The sequence below is a fragment of the Alligator mississippiensis genome, chromosome 16 (genome assembly GCF_030867095.1).
Source record: "Alligator mississippiensis isolate rAllMis1 chromosome 16, rAllMis1, whole genome shotgun sequence".
In the NCBI taxonomy this organism is placed as follows: Eukaryota; Metazoa; Chordata; order Crocodylia; family Alligatoridae; genus Alligator; species Alligator mississippiensis.
In genome coordinates, this window is record NC_081839.1 from 22,094,202 (window position 1) to 22,106,927 (window position 12,726).

The window sequence follows — 12,726 nt, forward strand, 5'->3', positions numbered from 1 at the left end:
ATCCAGGTGATGAAAAATGGGCTTGAAACTGCTGATCCCAAAGTGCTTTGATGACATTATTTATTGAATATATATTTTTAAGGACTGTCAAGGGCCTGCAAAGTGCTAAATGGGCACTTTGAAAAAGTACGTAATTTATAAAAATCAAAGTGAAAAAAATATTATGAAGGCACACAAGGAGCTCTGTCATGAAAGCTGTGTGAGCGTTTGTAATGAAGTAGGCAAGCCCTCTAATCTCGGGTGGGAATCATCTAAGATGGTGGTGCTCAATCTTTTTGCCCCATGGGCCAGATGGGCAGTGCCCAGTCCTTCTGTGGCCCCAGTCTGGCACGTGGGGTGGTGCCTGACCCAAATGCATGGCAGGAGGGGGCCTGGCCTGGACCTGACCATATGGGGCTTGGGAATTTGGTGGCAGGGGAGGGGCAGCAGTATCAATTGCCACTGCTCCTCCACCACCAAATTTCCTGATCTGGGCTGGATGCCATGAGTCAGTGGGCTGGATTTGGCCCATGGGTTTAGCATGCCTGATTTAAGAGAACAGGACTCTGCTGGAATAGTCCCCACTTCAGGGCGCTGAAGCAGAGCAGGGGTAACTACTAAGCCGCACTAAAAAGCTTTGGTGATGAAATCCAGTCATGAGACCCATAACAACATGGGCAGAGACTGGAGAGGACTTGGAGGGGTTTGACTTCTCAGAGTGTCCATCACCAACAGCTAGGTCGATCCATAAGGAAAGACTCTTTTCATATTTAACACTGCCCTCGGCTGTCAAAGTTACACCCTGCCTGAGCATAAGTCAGAATCCGAGCGAGTGTCCATGTCCAGGTGGTGCGTGGTCCTCGGGAGGCCGTTCAGTGGAAGGGGCAGGGCACAAGGGCAAAGCAGGAAAGCTTGGGCCGCTGGGATGGGATGCGAGATGCTATGGCCACGGGAAGAGCAAAATGTACTGGCTTCAGCAGGAATTTGGTGAGGGAGGATGTTATGATTAAACAGGCAGGAAGGCACGGCGATCCAGGCCAAGAAGAGTAGGGGAGCCCTTGCTGAAGGAAGCTGCACAAGCAAGGAAGAGGGAAAATCCGTGAGCAACAGGATAAGGAAGATTCAAGGGCAAAGCCAGCAGCTGCAAGGTTAGACACCGAGGAACGGAGCAGGTGAGGACGGCGGGAATCTCTGCGTGCCCGGCTGCAGTGCGCGGTCTGGCCCGGCTCTCGGCACCGGCCGGAGAAGCAGCCAGCCGGCTCGGGGGCTGCGGCGGAGAGGTGCGCGGAGGAGCCGCGAGCTGCCACCGGGACATGAGCCGGGCAGCGAGCGCTGTTGCGGGGCGGGAGGCGGCCTGGCCGGAGGCGGCCCGGGGACACTTCGCCCGCGGGCGCCGGCACGTGCCGCCTCTCCTGGGCAGGGCAGGGCGGGGCGCGCGGGCCGTCCGGGCTTGGAGCCGCGGCCGGGGTGCCTCAGTTTCCCCTCCCTGCAGCGGGGGGCGGCGACCCCCATCCCTCCCGGCTCCTTCCCCGCCCGCAGGCGGCCGCGCACACGCACGGCCCGGCCCGGCTCCAGCGCCCTGTGCGCACGCGTGGGCGGCGCGGGGGGACGGTCTGGTCCGGTCCTGTGCTACCCCGGCCCCGCCCGCCCGCCCGGAGCTCCCCGCCGCCGGGAGCGTGCAGGCGCCGCGGGTCAGTGCGTAGCGGATCCCATGGCTGCGTGATGGTGAGTCCGCGCCCGGGCCCGGGCGGCACCGCTCCGCCTTTGTCTCGGGCCGGGCCGGGCCAGGCGGGGCGGGCGGGCAGCGGGCGGCTCGGGGGCCGGCGGGAGGCGCCTGCGGGGCCTGGGCCCGCCGGGAGGGGCCGCGGCCGCCCCGGGCATGCGGAGCGCGGCGCGTGGCTGTGCTGCGGACCGTGCCCCCGCATCCCCGGCCGCGCTGCGCCCGCCTGCGCGCCGCGTCCCCGTGCAGCGCCCGCCGCGCGGGAAGGAGCCAGCGCCCGCCGCGGGCAGCGTGGCGCGGGGCGGGGAGCACGGCGGGGGCGCTTGGCCAGGCTTTGCAGGCCGGGCTGCAGACAGGGGGCAAGTGCCCGGGCCCGGGTCCGTCCTCCCCGGTCACCTTTTGTGGCTGTTGAGGCGCTGACCTGCATGCGGGGCTGGGAGGGAAAGGCTGCGCGACGGGCGGGAGCGGTAGGAGCCGCTGGACATCTTGAGCCATGTGTGCTGAAGGAGAGAGTCCCCAGAGCGGCCCGTGGGCTGGGCTTGTCCAGAGGGGTGCACAGGGCCCAGCGCTCGTATCCTCCAGAAAGTTTGTGAAGTGTCCGAGTGGGCTCATTCGCACCCCTAGCAGTCGGGCGCTTCTAGATGAGCACCCTGCGTGTGTTGTAGCCTCGTGACAGCACCGATCCTTGCAGCCGTGCAGCCTGCTGACGTTTGAGAGACTGGGTCTAATGCATGTTGCTTTGGAGTATTTCAGATGCCCTGGTCCATGTGTGCTAGGAGCGTATTGAAAACATGGAACGAACACAAAATAGGACAGATCTAGGTGATCTCAGCCCATCCCTTGTTTCATCCTCCAACTGTAGCTCCTGAGACATCGCCTTGGCTGATAAGTTCTGTGCTTCTGCAGCACCTTTTACCCGAGGATTTCCAAGTGCTTTGCCAAGTATCATTGTGCTTGTGGGGCACGTGAGGCACAGAAAGGAGGAAGGACCGGTGCGAAGCAGCAGCAGGACATCACCAGCTGGGCATGGAACCAGGGTGTCCTGAATCCCAGCAGGACTTTGCCGGTCCGCCGTGCAGCAGCAGGATTGGACCCGTGAGGGAGGTGGCAAAGTGAGGTGAGGAACAGGAAAGGGAAGGCAGCGGCTCATTTGGGAAGTCAGAGCCATCCATTCCCCAGGCCTTGCTAGGCAGTGCTCTGGTTTTGTTTACTTGGAGTGCCTCAATTAAATTAAAAACAGCATGCTGTGGCGCAGGCTGCCCCCATGGGGAGTGATTTATCTTCAGTATGGAGCAAGCCTGGCATCCTGCCACAGGCTTGAGCATCTTCTGGGTCAGCCCAGGAATGTCCACTCATTTGGGCTGTCAGGACCACAGTCCAAGTTGCTGCTCTCCTGGGGAGAATGGCTGGCTCCCCTGCTATGGTTGGCACAGTTGCACCTTGCACTGCTGTAGAGGACATCTACACAAGGCCTTGATTATAGATCAAATACAGCCTGGTCTTGCAGAAGCTTGCCATGCTTTAGGTTTTCTTACTCAATTCTAAAGTTCCTTATGGGAGAAAATAGCTGGGATTTGACTGGAATGAGTATAAAAGAGGAGCTTTTATCATTGAGGCTGCTGGACACAGACAGATCTTGCAGGGCTCTTCGGTTCTCCTTCTCCTAAGCTGGCTGACACAGCCTATCCATCCTTAAATCATCACTTGTACTTCATTGTCAAGGAAGCACTCTGTAAAATGGCTCCAAAACTGTCTGATGGACTGGGAGCAAGGGATAAGAAAGGGCTCTGCAGGTCACTGAGTGAAGCATCTGACCTGCAGGGGGCATCATTGGTCTCATTATATTTTCACCATCCTTTCTGTGAGCCGGGGTATGGTGCTCAGTGCTGTACAAAATCCAGAGGAAAATGTCAATTAGGCCTGGGGAGCCTAATTGACACAGGGCTAATGGGTTGGAAGAAGCAGGGAAAAGCTTGCTAATTACTCTTGTAGGCACTGGAGGATTAAGATATTCAGGAAATTGGGTAGGAATGAAAGCAGTGAGCAGTGCAGCTGTGTGTGTGTGTGTGTGTGTGTGTGCGTGCGCGCGTGCGTGCCTGCCTGCCTGTGCAAGTGTGAGAGAGATGTTGGGGAGGGGCTTGGTGGCAGATACAAGCTTGATGTGAGCTTGCCAAGGGAAAAGGAAGGACTATTTCCCCCTACCCTGTGACACTGGAAGAAGGGGCAGTGTGGAGTAATAGATGAAGACTTGCTTAACCCTGCTTCTGAGCAGTATCAAGGGTGGAAGGGCTCTTGGGAAAGGAGAGGACTGGATGCACATGTCCTGGTGCAGGTGACGGGGGGAGCAGGCTCTAATACGGCCTACCGGGTGACTAGATCTGGCCTGTGGCTACCCCTGTGGCACTCTGCATAGGGCCCTGCCCTGTCCACTCGCACCGGGGCAGCCTGTGCTGGGTTCCTGCTGGCCTGGGCCCTGCTCAGTGCACAGCTTCTGGCAGGGCTGTTGTCAGTGCAGCTGCAGTTTAGTTCTGCTCTGCACCCCCTTGCCTCCAGTGACAGCTCCTGCTTCTGTTCTTGCCCCGGCACACCACACTGTGCCATGCTACTCTGGGCAAGCAGTTTCAGCTTGGAAGGGGGAATCCTCAGCCCCAACCTTCAAAACAGGGCAAGCTGCCAAGACTCAAGATCAAAAGACATTGGTCTATTCCAAGATCCGCCCCTGCAGGAAAGGAGGCAAGGTGCTTGGAAGCCAAGGTCAGCAGAAGTAAACTATGCCTTGGCCCTCAGGGGAATGGAGGGCACCAAAGCTAAGCCATGTTCACACACTGCTGGGAGAGGAATGCCAAGTGCAAGGTGCTTGCTGGACAGGGCTCATGTTATTCCCTCCAAGTGCAGCAGGAGCAGGAGGAGGAGGTGCTGCTGGAGGCAGGGGGTCCAGAGCAGCACCTGATTGGCGGCAGCTACATTGGGAACAGCTCGCTGGAAGCTGCTTCTGTCCTTGCTGTGCTGTGCCACATCATTCTGGGTGGGTGGGTGAGCAGCTTCAGCCAGGTGGCTCCTGTCCCAGTGCTGGGGCTCCAGCTTCAGCTCCTGGGAGTTGGAGTTGGAGCCCTGTGTACTGGGGCAGGAGCCCAGCTGAAGCTGCTTGCCCAGACTGGTGCAGAGCTGCAAGGGCAAGATCAGGAGCAGGAGCCACCAGTGGAGGCAGGGGGTACAGAGCAGCAATGGCTGGGCTGTGGGCACTGGTGTGAGCATGGCATGGGCTGCCCTGGTGTGAATGGGCAGGGCGTGGCCCCATGTAGAGCACTGCAGGGATAGCATGGACTGCTTACCGGGGCAGGAGAGGGAGATAAGTGGGACAAAAACTCCAGTGGGGTGGAGCAGTGAGGAGTCACTCAGGGCAGCTGAGCACACAGGCCAGCCAGACTGGGAGCTGGGGCCCCCAGGGAAAGTGGTGGATCCCTGGAAGCTAGAGGTTAAGTTGGCCACTGCCAAACATTTTGTTTAGTCTAGATTTGGAGGGGCTAGTCCCACTAGGAGCTGGGCATGGAGGGAGTGGCCAGATATTCTGTGAAGCTGAGTTGTTCATCTGGGTCTCTCAGTCCATTTTTGGGCTCTCTCATGAGGGTGCAGCTGTGTGCACCGAAGGCTCTGGCAGGGGTTTGGGAACAGATGGAAAATGAACATTGTAGTTTGAGGTAAACTGAATGGAGCAGAGAGGCTTAGTGAGTGTAGGGACAAATGGATGTGGGAAGCAGTGTGGCCTCTTAAGGGTGCTTAGTGATATTTGCAACCCCAAAAGGAAAGCTTGTCCAGATTTAAGCTGACAGGGCTCTGGGAGGCCCAGTAGGGTCCTCTCCCAACACAAACATGAAGCTCTGCCTTAGCAGAGTGCTTTTTGTGTTAAACTTTCCATAATGGTTCTCCCACTGCACGTGATTCAGGGAATAGTTTGACCTGGGGTACACTCCCTTCTGGGTGACCAGGCCCTTCTCCAAGCTCACAGTGCCCTTTCCCTTAGTAGGAGTGTGAGGAAGTCAGGCCTGGTGAAAGGTGTTGGACTCCTGGCTCTGGACTGAGGGAATGGGATGAGGAAGAACCATGAGTTCGAGAGCAGAGAGTCCCGAGATGCTGGCATTTGGGAGCAGCCAGAGCTGCAACAATCCCTTGCAGTCCTTAGCAGTGTGGGGACAGGGCAGTGTAGGACACTTTTCTTATTACCCTGAGGACCTTTTTCTGCAACTGCTGGAGCTATGGGGTTGGCAGCAATAGCAATGTCCCCTACTGATCCCTGTAGGATTGTGGGCAAGATCTGCGGTCTGCCATGGCCTGTCTTTGATTAGCCCCAGCATCTTTTGTGGTGGGATCTGACTAGAACAGGGGTTGGCAACCCCTGGCATGTATGCCAGAGCATGGCATGCAATGGCATTTTCCTTAGCATGTGTGCCTTGTGGTAGATGGTTGGGAAGGGGCTGGGGCTGGGGCTGCGCTGCCACAACAAGGATCAGGCCTCTTGTACCTCCCCCACCATCTGCCCGGAGGCACATGTGCACCTGCTGCCAGCATGGAACTGGGCCAGGGCTTTGCAAACCTTGGTGCAGAAGCTTGCAGCCTCCTGGCTGCCTGCCACAGCCAGCCTGGGCTCTGGGCAGGCCTCTGCTGTCTGCCATGGCTGCTCTCAGTGGGCAGCAGGGAGGTTGCAAACTACTTCACTGAGGTCTGCGGAGTCCCAGCCTGGCTCGTTGCTGGCAATGGGTGCACATGTCCTTCCAGGCAGATGGTGGGGAAGGGGCTGGGGCTGCATTGACCCAACAAAAGTTGAGCCCCTCGTGGCTCCCCCACTGTCTGCCCCTGGCACGCCAACTTCTTGCAAGTTGAGGTTGAAGCGTGTGTTTTGGTGCTCTGTCCAAAAACATTTCCGGCCCCAGGACTAGAACAAGAATGCTGCTCGTGGTGCAGTCTTCTCAGTTGCTGTTTGGCTGTGGTTTTCTAGTTGAAGCTAAGCCTCTTCCTGTTTGGTGGTGGCAATAGCCTTGCGCTTTGCATGCAACCACTCTCTGTCCTCACTCAGGGCAGCAAACTCACCCCTGTAGTCAGCCTGCAGCATCGTGGAGGTCACCTGCACTCAGGCAGAAAGGGACAAGCATGCACACTGCCTTCCATGGTGAGGTGGGACCTGCTCCCATACAAAACAAACTAAGGAAAAAACCTGACATGCTTCTGAGTCAGGTGTTTAAGTGCTGTGGCTTTTATGTGCAGACCCTGAGGCAGTTTGAAATGCTTGAATGCAAATTTTGTTGACTGCAGCATTTGTTGGTGGTTGGAGCAAAGCTTCGGGAGTCTTGGCTGCGTTCTGTCACAGGCCTACTTTGCAATGCAGTTACTTGGATGTCCGGTTTCTGACTGTCTTCATCTGGTGGTGTTTGGGCCAGTGTTTGTGGGACTCCCACTTCCCTAGTAATGCCAACATCTTGGAAAAATCACCTTGCTCATTTGGGCATCTATATAAAGATGCAGGAAGAGCTCCGTTCAGGTGCCTCTGGAAAACTCTTGGCCTTTGTCTTTGTGCCTTATGGTTAATCAGTGCAGTGATAAGAATACCTGGGTCCAGCAGCCATAAGATTCCTATTGTTGCTGCTACCTGTGGGAGACTTCTTGGTAGTGCTTCATTTGAAAGAGGCTTGTAGTTAGGAACTGAGCTGGGCAAAGCTCGGTTTTCCCTTGGCATTTCTTTGTGCAGATGTTTCCTTATTTCCACGGTAAGAATGGGACCAGCCCCTCAGTGGAAATGGAGTCAAGGCTGTGCTGCCCCAGGCTGTGCTTGGGATAGTGTGAAACATGCAGTTTGCCTGGATGCCATATGCACTGAATTGGGGACCACTGTGATTAAAAATGCCCATGCCCTGTCTCAACTGGTGCTCGGTGGGTAGCTGGTGTGCAGAGCCTGTTGGTCACTGTTCCTCTGTGTTCTTTTGTGGCTGATCCACATGGGTCCTGTGTTCTCCTCCTCCCACCTAAAAAGGACTTCCCCCTTTTGCCCCATGTGTAGAGCTCTGTCTGCAGGGTCCTGGGAACTAACCCAGCCAGCTCCTCTGGATAACGATGGGTACAGAAACAGTCTTGAAAAGACAGCTTTGGTGGCATTGGGTGCATGGAATAAGGTTTGCAGAGGCAGGAAGGCTATGTATGCTCTTAGTTGCTGGAAAGGCACTCCAGTCTTATATATGGATGCATATGTGGATGTGCTGAAATGATGATAGCCTTGGGAACGCACTGAGTGGCACTCACCATTTCTTTTTACCTAACCAAATCATTAAAGATTAGCTAATGAATTTCCAGAAATCCAACTTTAAAAAGTGCCACTGGATTTTCCTTTCTTTTCTGCTGGGCAGCTCTTCTGGGATCTCTGCAGCCAGAGCTCTTTCAAATAGAGGCTTTCAAGAAAAGAGATTATGCAGACTTGTCAACTTTGCTCTCACTTGGGTTTTAACCTGCAAGCAACCTTTTCTGCTTTAAGTCAGGCACCTCAGGGCTCCCATGGCATGTGGCTGAAAGCCTTTTGAGCTCCAGTTTAAAAGACAATAACTCATTCTTGTTCTCTGCCTGAAGGGTAAATCTGATTATGTTACCACATGCATAGAACTTTCTCTGAGTTAAAAGAATGAGTAAATAGTTGATTATAAACTTTGATGCTGTTGCCTCTTCTGCTAACTCCTTGCTTAATTTGGGGTAACACTCTGACAGTGATAATCCAAATAAGAAATGCTTCTAGGACCTGGCACGGACGTACCAGCACTATTATGGAAAAGCTGCTGCATGAGAAAAGGTCTCTTGGTTCAGTTTCTTGTTTAATTTCTAACCAAGCTTGATCACAAGGGCACATTCTTGCCTTGAATGTGTGTCTTTGTTGTGACTGACTGGACTAAAATTGGCCTATTTCTATGCCCTCTGGTCTGAGCAATGGGTCTGAATGCATCTTGTTTGTATACAGTCTTGTAGGCCACAAACAGATGTTGCACTTCTCCTGGGATAAGTTGTTTTATCCCAGGACAAAGTACATTTGTTCATATGTCTATGTCCATGGTCCTGGGATAAATCCTAACAATGTTCACAGGGTAAGAAGTACCAGCAGGCTATCCTGGAACATTACACAGTGTGTCTGAACAGTTATCTTGGATTGAATCAATGGTAGAAAAGTGTCAGTGTATTCAGCCACTCCTCCTTTCTCTTTAGCAATTCCTCACGGTCAAGGATGATTGTCTTTCATGATTGTCTTATCTGTGGGTACGAAGATGGCCGTTGGCTGATCTGGGATCCACAGGCTCTGCTGCAACTTGGGCATGTGTTTCCATGCCTGGTGGGTGGCTCTGGCTTCTTGATTCGGTCCGTGACGCACTGTTTCTGTCACTCCTGCTTTTCTATCTCCTGTTGTTGTCACAAGGTTTCAAAGTACTGGCATCCTCGCAGCAGACCCTTTTGTTTGGACCAGTCCTGGGTGATCGTTTCCCACAAATTGATGTCACTGTCTTTTTTCAAGTTGGCCTTGAGGATGTCCTTGAAGTGTTGTCTCTGCCTTTCTCTTGAGCATATGCCTTGACTGAGCTTGGGGGGAATAAAACTTGCTTTGGGAGTCTGGAGTCAGATGTCTGGATGATGTGGCCAGCCCAGCAGAGTCGATGCCTTGATGCTCATGGTGTTTGCTTGCGAGAAGATGCTGTTGTTGGTGCTTCTATCTTCCCACTGGATTTGAAGGATTTTTTGCAGGCAGCATTGATGGTACTTCTCCAATGACTTGAGGTGTCTCCTGTATGTTATCCATGTCTCAGCTCTGTATAGTAATGTGGGGATCACAATTGCTTGATTAAACCATGAGCTTGGTTTTGTATCTGATGTTGTGATCTTTGAACACCTGTTTCCTGAGACCTCCGAAAACTGCACTTGCACATTTGAGGTGATGTTAGATTTCTTTGTTAATGTCAGTCTTCTGCGAGAGATGGTTTCTGAGGTCTGGGAAGTACTCGGTGTTCTCCAGAATCTCACCTTGAATCTGAATTACTGGAGCTGGGGACTGTTTATTAAGAGCTTGTTGATTGAGGACCTTAAATTTTCTGAACATTAAGTATGAATCCCATTTTCTTGTATGCCTCGGTAAAGTGGTCAATGATTGCCTGAAGTTCTGCTTCCGAGTGAACAGAGACTACAAGTACATCATCAGCATACTGGAGCTCTATTGATTAAGTTTGGAGTGGTCTTGGTTTTAGCCTGGAGTTGGCTGAGATTTAAACAGTTTACCATCCGTTCAGTATTTTAGCTTTGCTCCGACTGGAAGTTTGTTGATGGTTAGATGTAGCATCATGGTAAGGAACATCGAGAAGAGTTGGCGCAATGTCGCAGACTTGCTTAGCTCCTGTCTTAACCTCAAAGGGATCTGTGATAGATCCGCTACTGAGAACCCCCGCTCACATACCATCATGGAACAGGCAAAGAATGGTGATGAATTTTGATGGGCATCTGTACTTCAGAAGGACCTTGCACAGCGCATCTCAGTTGACAAGAGTTGAAGGCACTCACTTAACCCTGATTAGAAGGGCAGTGTGTGTACTCGTCAATCCCAGGACATTTCTGTTCCGGGGCAAGCACAGGCACAGTATGTCCAGGAACAAGTGCAGCATCTGTTCCTAGTAGTGTCTTAGTTTCCCTCCTTTGATTCATTCCTTTTTGAAACCTCTTCTCTCACTGGGAGTCATTGAAGTTGCTGCTTCCATGTGGAGGTATGTGAGTATTTACAAAGGGTGCCTGAACTGCAGGCAGAAACAATGTCCTGAGTGGGAGACCTTGAGACCCTTTTTCCTGCTGAATCCCTTCTGTTTAGGCAGCCCTTAAAACATTTTTGTTTTTCTTGTTTTCTCTGGTGAGTGGCTCGGGTATGACTTGCTTTCCAAGTGGTGTTTCATTTGCTCACCGCTGCTTTTTGCTCTGATTGCCTCAAACCATGTTCATCCCATTGGCCTCAAGGCTTTCTCCTTGCCATCGATCCCCTAGTACATATTTTTACGGATGATATGCAAAATTAACACTGTTCAGTATGCAACCACCTATGCATGATTCACAAGATAAACCTAGAGATTTCAAGCAGGACTCTATAGGTGACCTGTTGAGGGCTTTCTGAATTCTTTGCAACTGAAGAACTGCTATGTTATATTCTATAATGAGTGAAACCTAAGAGCTCGTATATAAAAAAAAACAAACGAGTGAAACCTAAGAGCTTGTATATTCTGAGAGGGGCTTTGAGTCCTAAAAGGCTGAGTACCGCTGTTTCTAGCACCTACTGCACTTCTGCTTGTGGATCAGCAACTCTTATTCCTTTCTGCTCTTGTCTCCATCATTGGCATACAGAGCTTGGAAAGTGCTCTTGGTATAAGATAGCTCCTTAGCTTGGGCTGGCTGGGATGAATTTGGTGCCTGCTTCTTGGGAACTCTTTGAGCTGTCTCATACAACAAAAGGCCCGTAATATTTTGTTTCCTATGGCAATGTTGTGCAATAGAATTTATTGTAAAACACTAGTGCAGCGCAACTCTATTTATCAGATCTCTTCCAAACTGCTGTTTGGCTTCACTTCCCAGCAGCCATGTGAATCCCTCCCTGTTTATCCAAGGTCCTGGATCTTTTCCCTGTGAAGTTCGGGAGGTCTCCAAACAACTTGTGGCTGTTTTGTGTGGCTGGATTTATTCATGAACTGTTGAGTTCCCCCCAGGTATGGGGATCGAGTATATTTGGGTTTGGGATGGCACATCAAGCAAAAAAGCTGCAAAGTCAACATCTGTCTGAAAGGAGATGAAGCAGTGCCCGATCCAGTCTCCTTTCTGAAACATCCTATACTGGTGGTACAAGGGTGACAAGTGTCTAGAGCAGGCAAAAGTAGATCACAGGTACGAAGGGAACTGGTTCTGTGTTGGAAGGAGTAACCAGCTGTCTCAGGATGGATCTCTTTACTCTGGACAGGTGCAGACCTGGTTAAAGTAGATGGGTGTGTTGAGCACCCTGTTTTTTAGGCTACATGGAAAAAAAACCTTCAGGCAATTTAGTAAAATATCTTGAAACCACGATCACTCCCAAGGCAAACGGCAAGAGGGGTTGAGGTGTCCCATGAGCACAGGCACTGGGGCTAGGGGATAGATGGCAGGCTGCATGTGTAGAAGGAGCAGGAAGCTGAGGGATGTGGTAGCAATGTCATGAGAAGAGCTGTGGGGAATGCTGACGAAACAGATTTTTGCTTGAAAATGCTGATTCATTAAAATTCACCATCTTGATGAACTGTGAATGAGCTGCAGGTAGGTTCCTTGCTTTGCATCCTCCCAGTTTCCCTGGCAGATTGCTCAGGAGCCTGGGCTGCTCGCTCCCACAGCTCTGGGACATTCCCACAACACAGACTGCCTGTAGGTTGGGGGATCCTAGGGCTTCTAGGCTCCCTGCTGTAGAGTACAGTGCTTGGGACTGCCTCTTCTGGGGCTCCAGGGCAGAAAGGCTGGGAAAAACCTTTTAAGTAGCATTCCTTGACACAGAATGGGTTGGGACGAAGGGCTTGGGAGGTCCTGATGGAAGAAACCACTATTCCTTCTCTTGTGTCAGGAGAAACAAAGTTTTATGAGCATTTCCTGTAAGTAGACAGGTCTGATGGTATACAAGACATGTCATTCCCCTTTCTGATGGACGCAACCTCTCAAAGCCTCAGATACTGTCCAAGAACTTAAGTTATGGAACAATGCTAACTTGTGCAGTAACCTTGGAGGGAACATGGAGGAGGAAAGATGGCAGAAGGAGGTCAATTTTGGGTAAATGCCATTTCACTTCACCTGCCTACATGGTGTGTGCATAGCTGCCTACCTGCAGTCCTGGGCACTTTTGCACAATTTTGGATTCAGCTTGACTCATGTTAGCCTACTGAGCATGCTTTGTGGTGCTGTGTTCCCTCTGGACAGCTCAGCAGGAAGGTGGAATTGCTCTGGCATGCACAGGAGGTCAGGCA

The 12,726-nt window shown here is 52.3% G+C and overlaps 1 protein-coding gene across 6 annotated transcripts in view; it reads left to right on the forward strand.

The window, feature by feature from the left end:
• Nucleotides 1-919: 919 nt before the first annotated feature.
• ST3GAL4 (ST3 beta-galactoside alpha-2,3-sialyltransferase 4) overlaps nucleotides 920-12,726 on the forward strand; it is a 185,585-nt gene continuing 173,778 nt past the window's right edge. For 4 of the 6 annotated variants that reach the window (XM_059719735.1, XM_059719739.1, XM_059719741.1 and 1 more), the window contains exons 1-2: nucleotides 1,604-1,704; nucleotides 2,562-2,816. The gene's annotated coding sequence lies outside the window, so the exon portion shown is untranslated. Of the gene's footprint in view, nucleotides 1,152-1,602; nucleotides 1,705-2,561; nucleotides 2,817-12,726 lie in introns of those variants that run through there. The other 2 variants (XM_014600910.3, XM_059719736.1) reach the window with 2 other exon arrangements.